The 7,406-nt window shown below is 38.8% G+C and overlaps 1 long non-coding RNA gene across 2 annotated transcripts; it reads right to left on the bottom strand.

Annotated features, from left to right (window-relative positions):
• Positions 1–272: 272 nt before the first annotated feature.
• Positions 273–7,179, bottom strand: LOC110084661 (uncharacterized). Of its 2 annotated transcripts, XR_013541302.1 has the most exons (4): positions 6,358–6,669; positions 4,476–4,541; positions 1,652–1,713; positions 273–1,107 (listed from the first exon to the last, which is right to left on the bottom strand). It is a non-coding gene; the product is annotated as an uncharacterized LOC110084661 (long non-coding RNA). The 2 variants fall into 2 exon arrangements; XR_013541303.1 differs by lacking the exons at positions 4,476–4,541; positions 6,358–6,669 and adding an exon at positions 7,003–7,179.
• Positions 7,180–7,406: the final 227 nt, after the last annotated feature.

Below are 7,406 nucleotides of genomic sequence, written 5' to 3'. Positions count from 1 at the left end.
CAAGGCCTGTGTGGAAAAATTGAGGGAACTGGATATGTTTACCCTGCTGCTGTGATTGTTATGTGCCTTCAAGTCAGAACTGACTTACAGAGATCCCAATGGGGTTTTTCAAGATGAGATATTTAAGAAGTGGTTTCACCTTTTCCACACTCCCAGTACGTTTCCATAGCTGAGTGGAAATTCGCACCTAAGCCTCCATCACTCTATCCACTACACCACACTGAAAGGTTGTATGAAAACAATCTTGAAATAGTTGAAAGCTGTCACTCTTATTTATTTATTTATTTATTTATTTATTTATTTATTTATTTATTTATTTATTTATTTATTTATTTATTTATTTATTTATTTATTTATTTATTTAATTAATTAATTAATTAATTAATTAATTAATTAATTAATATGCCGCCCACTCTACCCAGAGGTCTCTGGGCGGCTTACAATAATTAAAATTCAATACAATAAAATGATTAAAATACAATTAAAATACATTTAAAATACAATTAAAATTGCCATCATCAGGACCCACAGTTGTTATTTCAATTAAAAGCCTTCTGGAACAGGAAGGTTTTGACCTGGCGCCGAAATGTCATCAACGTCGGCGCCAGACGGATTTCAGTTGGGAGGGCGTTCCATAGTCTGGGGGCAGCTGCCGAGAAGGCCCTTTGTCTACAAGCCATCCCTCTTACCTCTTTGAGGGATGGCTCTTTCAAAAGGGCCCCCTGGCTAGATCTTAACTGCCGGGTAGGCTCATATGGAAGGAGGCGGTCCTTCAAGTATCCAGGGCCCAAGCCATTTAGAAGATGGAGCAAGTTTTATTTTCTGTAGTTCCAGGGGTAGGCTCAAAGTAATGAATTCAAATTATGAGAAATGGGATTTCACCAAACATTAAAAATAACTTCTTTATAATGAAGAACTGTTCAACAATTGAATGAATTGCTTCAGTGTGTGGTTGGGCTGTACTTCATTGGAGGCTAGATGGCCATTGGTCAGGGATGCTTTTTCTGTGGATTCCCTGCTTTGGTAGGGAACTGGACGTGATGATCCTTGAGGTTCCTTCCAGCTGTACAGTTTTATGATTATGTAAAAATACATCAGCCTGTAAATCTATTAATCATAAACAAATTCCATCAAAATATATACCACTTATTTCTCACCCTAAACTTTATGTAAAATAGCCTTTCCCCTCTCATTGCTATTTGACTTAATTGATAATTCCTCATATTCATGTATAAGAAGATACTATTGCATGCATTTGATTAAAAAGGTTCAGTTCCACCAAATCTAAATGCCATAATAAATCTGTTAGTCTTCAAAATATATCACAAATTTCTCTGTAGTTTTTAACATAGTTTTTCACTTATACCACCTCTTCTACTGACATGGGAAATCATCTAAACAAACTACAATGCTAACTCTGATTTCTCTTCTCTTATACCACTGAGACCATCCACTGAGATGGCTTCATGGCTTGTCTGAACTGAGAAGAAAAGAGAACTGCTGGATAGATAGCTCAGTGGTTTAGATATAGTTGGCAGTTCAGTTCCCCACAGTGCCTCCTTGACAGGAGCTGGACCTTCACAGGGGCTGGACTTGATGATCCATAAGCTCCCTTCCAGCTCCAGCTCTGCAGTACTAAGAGCCAGCTGACCTTCCCATGGTGTTCTGCGGTTTTGTTGCCGCTACTGAGAGGGTGCTACCAGATGTCTTGGCCTATGAAGACAAAGAGAGTGAGGTTTCCATTAACAAATGATCTCATTGATCCATATGGTCCTTTCTAGTTCTGCAGTTCTGAGATGATGAGGAGGAGGAATGGACAGATTTATAAGCACAAAGACTAACAAATAGTCTGATCTAAAGTTCTTTATGGCTTCATAGGTCATAACCAGAAGCTTAAATTGTGCCTAGAAATTGAACTGAATGCTACTGAAATTGACATTATTACTTCAATATTTAATTTTTCCCAAATTTTCCTCCAGATAGCATTATATGAAAGTTTCATTAATTCTCTTGATAACACATGCCCATGAGTATTTCTGTTCTCTCATTTATAGTAATTCCCCAGGTAGATAGATAACAATTGCAGGGTGCTATAGATTCATGAAACAACTATAATCTGGGGAAAAGAAGATGGATATCTTTTGTACTGGACGAAAAGAGTACAACAACACTGATTTTAGTATTTCACCACCATTTAGAAAAAGGATGGAAATGTATCCTTGTTGAACAACACGACTTAAGTGAAAAATCATGTAAATATTTCATTACTTGAAGAATATTCAAGGCCACGTAGAGTACATGTTGACTGGGTAGCTCAGTGAGTGAGAGTAGGAGCCGGGATATTGATTCAGCACTGTGCCTCCCAAATAAGAGCCACAAGAAGGAATGGATAAACCATCTCTGAGTACTTTATTTCTAGGAAATCCTGGCAAGATTCAGAATCAACAATGGCAAATGATTATTATGTACAGCACAGAATCCTATATGTGTTTACTCTGAAGTAAGTCCCACTAAATTAAAGGGGCTTACACTTAAGTAAACAAATCTATAATTTTAGCATTTGATAGCTAGGCTTATTCTCCCAGCAGGACTGTTTGTAGTTGTAGAAGAGAGAACATAACATACATGGCATAACTCTTCAAGATGCACAAGCCTTGTTCTTCTTTGCATTTGTTCATTGTGTTTACAGGGTGGTCAGATAAAATAAACTAATATCTATAATGTCCCTTCCAGGCATAAATCTTTTCACCAGAACTCACTTCTCCAGAACTTAGCTGGAATGCAGCTTCATTTTTATACCCAGGAAACTAATTTGCTAAAAACCAGATTCTGCTTCCTTTTCAAAAACTGTAACACAATGCTAGCATAGGAGAATTGGACCTGTCTGGTTTATATAGCTGAATATTTTTATAATATATTGGGGCCTACCAATTGAGCACAGAAAGATTTTTTTCTTAAGGCCATATTGACTTGTTAAACTTAATGACTGAAATTCTGTTGTGCAGTAATCCAAAGTGTAACTTCTAGACACAAACTGGCTTAAATTAAGGGCCTCTGTAGACATTATCATCATGAGTTGCAAGACTTGGGGTGTGACAGATAATGGCTACAAAGATTTCTTAACTTAAAGTATTGAGGGTATTATTTATTTACATTTTATTATTTATATTTTCTGTTCTGTTTAATTGTATTTTAATCATGTTGTTTATATATGTTGCAAACCGCCCAGAGTGGTCTTCAGCCAGATGGGCGGTAAATAAATAAATAAATATTTTATTCATTTATTCAATTTATACCCCACCAATCTAGACTGAAGTCTACTCTGGGCAGCTAACAATAATACATAAAAGTAAAAACAATATAATAAAGACAACAGTAATAATATAATTCAAGATGGCAAAAGTAATTAGGTAATGACAGGGGGGAAAGGGTGCCTAAAGAGCCAGGTCTTAAGTTTGCTCTTAAAAACACCCAGCAAGGGAGCCAGACAGATCTCTGTGGGCAGACTGCTCCATAGGCGAGGGGCCACTGCCGAGAAGGCTGGGTTTCTTGTTCTTTCTCTCTGGGCCTCCCTCGGCGTTAGGCCCCTCAGCCGTCCATCTTGGCTAGAATGAGTGATTCTGGTAGATCTAGGTGGGAGGAAGCGTTCTGCTAGATATCGAGGTCTTAAACCGTTTAGGGCTTTATATGTCATCATTAACAGTTTGAAATCAATGCAGAAACAAACAGGCAGGCAATGCAGGGCAGCCAGAGTGGGGTAAATATGCTGATATTTTCTCACCCCAGTAAGAAGTCTGGCCACCACATTCTGCACCATTTGAAGCTTCCACATCAATCTCAAAGGTAGCCCCATGCAGAGCACATTACAGTAATCTAATCTCGAGATTATAAGTAAATAAATAAAGTCTAAGTTACGCCTTTTGCATAACTGCATATTAGGATTTTAGCCAGTGACTTGCAAGAACACTGATTATTTAAGCTCTCCAAGCAATTTATTTTATTACTGCACTGTTATAGCTCAGTTGTTTAGGTATCTGGCTGTGAAATCAGAGGTTGGGAGTTTGATTTCCTGATGTCTCTCCAGGGTGAAGAGGTCTGAGTCAAGTTGCAGAATCTCAGGGTACCCCTAGAAGAAGGGAATGGGAAACTGCTTCAGAGCATTCTCTACCTGGAAAACCACGTAACTCAGAATTTAAAAAGTCATGTTTTTTTTTTCATAATAACAGTTTGAGAATTGATGTTCTAACCCATGGTGATAATTTCCAAAAATTCAGACTTTTTTTTCCTGGTTTGCAACTACAACAAATTTATCAAATTGCTCTATCAAAAACAAATATATTTATTCTTTAAATAATAGTTTATCTACTTTTCAACTCTAGTTGCAATAAAAATTAAACAAGTAGACTTATGGGACTCTTTCCAAATAATAAAAGAAGGAACATAAGAGGATTGTCAACAGCAAAATCTTGTCTTACAGGTAAACCATCTCTGTCTCCATCTGTCTTGATGTAATCTGAGCTTCTTCTTTTAAAAAATGTCCACTGAAACAAAAGCCACAAGCTTATTTTGTTGATGGAACTCACAGATGAAAAAAGGAAATTGTTTAAGGACACACTGATTGTCAACACTGTAGATTTATTTTTTAAAAACTTTAAGCATAGCTATAATCATAATATAGTGCTTGGTGATCCAGACTTTAGAGAAAGTAGAAATAGCCTTCTGGATTTCTGTGTCAGAAACAGGACACTTAATATTTTACAATTTTACTCCTCTGCCACCTTTATGACCATTGGTTTTTCTGAATCTTTTGGGTACACTTGTGTCATTGATCTCAAATTTTCTTTTATAATCATGAGCTTTATTAACAATCTAGACAAGAATTTAGGTTTAGATGTGATGTAGCACTCAAAGTATTGTGCATTAAACAGTGATGAACATGATTTATATATTCTTCCGCCTGAATTGCTATGAAGTTTTATTGGTGCTTAAACATTTTGCTGCTACACTTTTAATTTTTTTTTAACTTCACGCTTTTCTGTTCTACCTCTTTTCATCATTGCCTGTGTTTGACCGCATATGGATTGGAACAGAATATAGATTTGTATAACAGACTTTATGGTGTGCATTCCCCAAAAGTAAGACATTCAAAATGTATCTGTAGAATGCTGATTAGGTAGATTTCTGGGAATATATCATGACAACTTAGAACAACTTAATTGTCCCAATTTGTTACTGAACATAATAATCAACAGTATCTTATCCATCTGCTGTCGCAACTGGGCTGATGTCACCAGTACCAGCAGATTGCTTTGATTTTGACATGATTTTGTCTTGTTGCACCCAAAATCAAAGCAGGAACACTTTAAATAGGGGCAATCTGCTGCTAGTGGTGGTCACATAATTCCTGCTGTATAGATGGAGTTAAAGAGCAGGATACTGGCTAAATGTTGGGTGTTAAAACTTTCAAGCAAAGAAAGGAAAAGGACAGACCTCCAGATGCTTGTTGGACATTAACTCCCAGCATTCCTCATAACTGACTACGCTGGCCAGAGCGGCTGGGTTTGCAGTCGAAAACATATAACAGCAGCCCTTTGCTCATCCTCTTTTAAAGTAATTAATCAGGGACAGGTATATAAAGAAATCCCTTTACTCATGCAAGTCTACCTTTATTATAAAATCTTTATCAAAGGCCTTAATTCTTTTTTGAAATGTTTGAAATTACTGGGAACAGCCAATCAAAGGTGGCACAGAGGCTGGGGAATGCTCTCTGGGGAATCTAATTGTGACCACCCTTTCCTCTCTGCTGGTGTGGGACAAATGCTGTATTTTTGCAGGAAGATTCCAGACCTCCCTTTTAGTTTTGATGAGAACACTACTTTTTAAAATTCTGCTTTTTTTCTGTTGAAACTGTGAGTCTACCATTTTAAAAAATGTATTACAATAAATTTTAAATGTGACTTGATTCATTAGTTCAAAGATGAGATATATTATACAATTTAAACACATGAATATATTCTATCAAAATGTCTATAAAAAGTGTGAGTAGCTAAAGAATGCCGTCCAGATCAGGAGTTCTCATATCCAAATTCCTCCAGAAGTGCAGCCATTTTATATTGGGAACTATTGGTGATTTGAGGCCTCATCTAGCCTACAGCAAGGTCTACTACAGGAGACTTGTAATGGTATATTTTAAGATCCACTGTATTTTTAAATGCTGAAATCCTTGTACTTTTAATAAATTATGGCCTATTATATACACCCATGGAAGGTTCTCAGGTGTTGCATAGCCCTACTTTGACAAATATAGGTCAGAATAATATTCCCTTGTTTGTTAATATTCTGAGATAAGATAATCACCAAGCCAAATGGCACTACAAGCCGGTTTCCACAAGACAAAGAGTGGGCAGGAGCCCCACGTGCCCACCCCATCGAAGAATGTTCTACCCCACAGGTTTCGTGAGAACAAATCCACCCCTGCGTTGCCATGGTAACTCGTCCAATATCCAACTCTCTCCCCCATGGCCTCATTCCCTCCATTTCTTCCACAGCACTTTTTTCCCTCCCAGCAGCCAATAGGATGCCTGTTGCTAGGCCTCCTGCTCATTTGAATTCTCCAATCACACGCCTTTGCTAACTTCTCCTTATAAGGGGAGTGAAGAGCAGCGTGTCCCTCTTAACCTACGTGAGCTCCCCGATTAGAGCGCGCGGGGAGGGGGGAGAGGGAACACACGCGCACACACTCGGCTTCCCTCCCCCACTTCGCTTGTCTCGCGCGGTTGGGGGGGACGTAATGACGGTTGGAGGGGGGAGGATCATGGGGCAGAGTTTGAGGGGGAGGGAGGAAGGTTTGCAAGCTTGGGAATTATTCCAAGACGGGGTGGAGACAAAACAGGAGGCGGGAAGGCACTGGGAGTGGAAAATTCCAGTGACGCGGGAGTGGGATGGCGTTTGTGCAGTTCAGACGTGAAACCGCTTGCGCAGTTCCACTGCTGGTTATCTCACCGTATCCATGCTTACGGGCGTGTTTGCTCCTCAAACGAGAGCCTTGGCGGCTTCTTGCCGTTGCCACACATTCCGTGCATTCACAGGTAGCTTAATTGCAGGGTGTGTGTCGGCGGCATCGCTTAATATCCGTCCCTTCGTGTAAAATACTTTCGGTTCTGTAGAAAGGTAGACGTCAGGAAAGTTGCATTGAAACTTAACCCCTTGATACGCTGGTTTTTTTATCGGAGGGTTTTTTTTGTAGGCGCTGAAATAGTGAAGTAATGGAACTATATAACGCCTGAAATCCTGGGCACAGGTTTACCATCTGGGAAAAGAAATACTGTAGGTTAATAGTACAGTCACCTATGTCCTTGGTCGGGAGACAGCCCCCAGTAAGTGTGGATAGGATTGTAGCTTGATTC

The sequence above is a fragment of the Pogona vitticeps genome, chromosome 2, assembly GCF_051106095.1.
Source record: "Pogona vitticeps strain Pit_001003342236 chromosome 2, PviZW2.1, whole genome shotgun sequence".
Classification (NCBI taxonomy): domain Eukaryota; kingdom Metazoa; phylum Chordata; class Lepidosauria; order Squamata; family Agamidae; genus Pogona; species Pogona vitticeps.
Note: the sequence above shows the minus strand (reverse complement) of the source record. Positions and strands in the feature narration are given on the sequence as shown.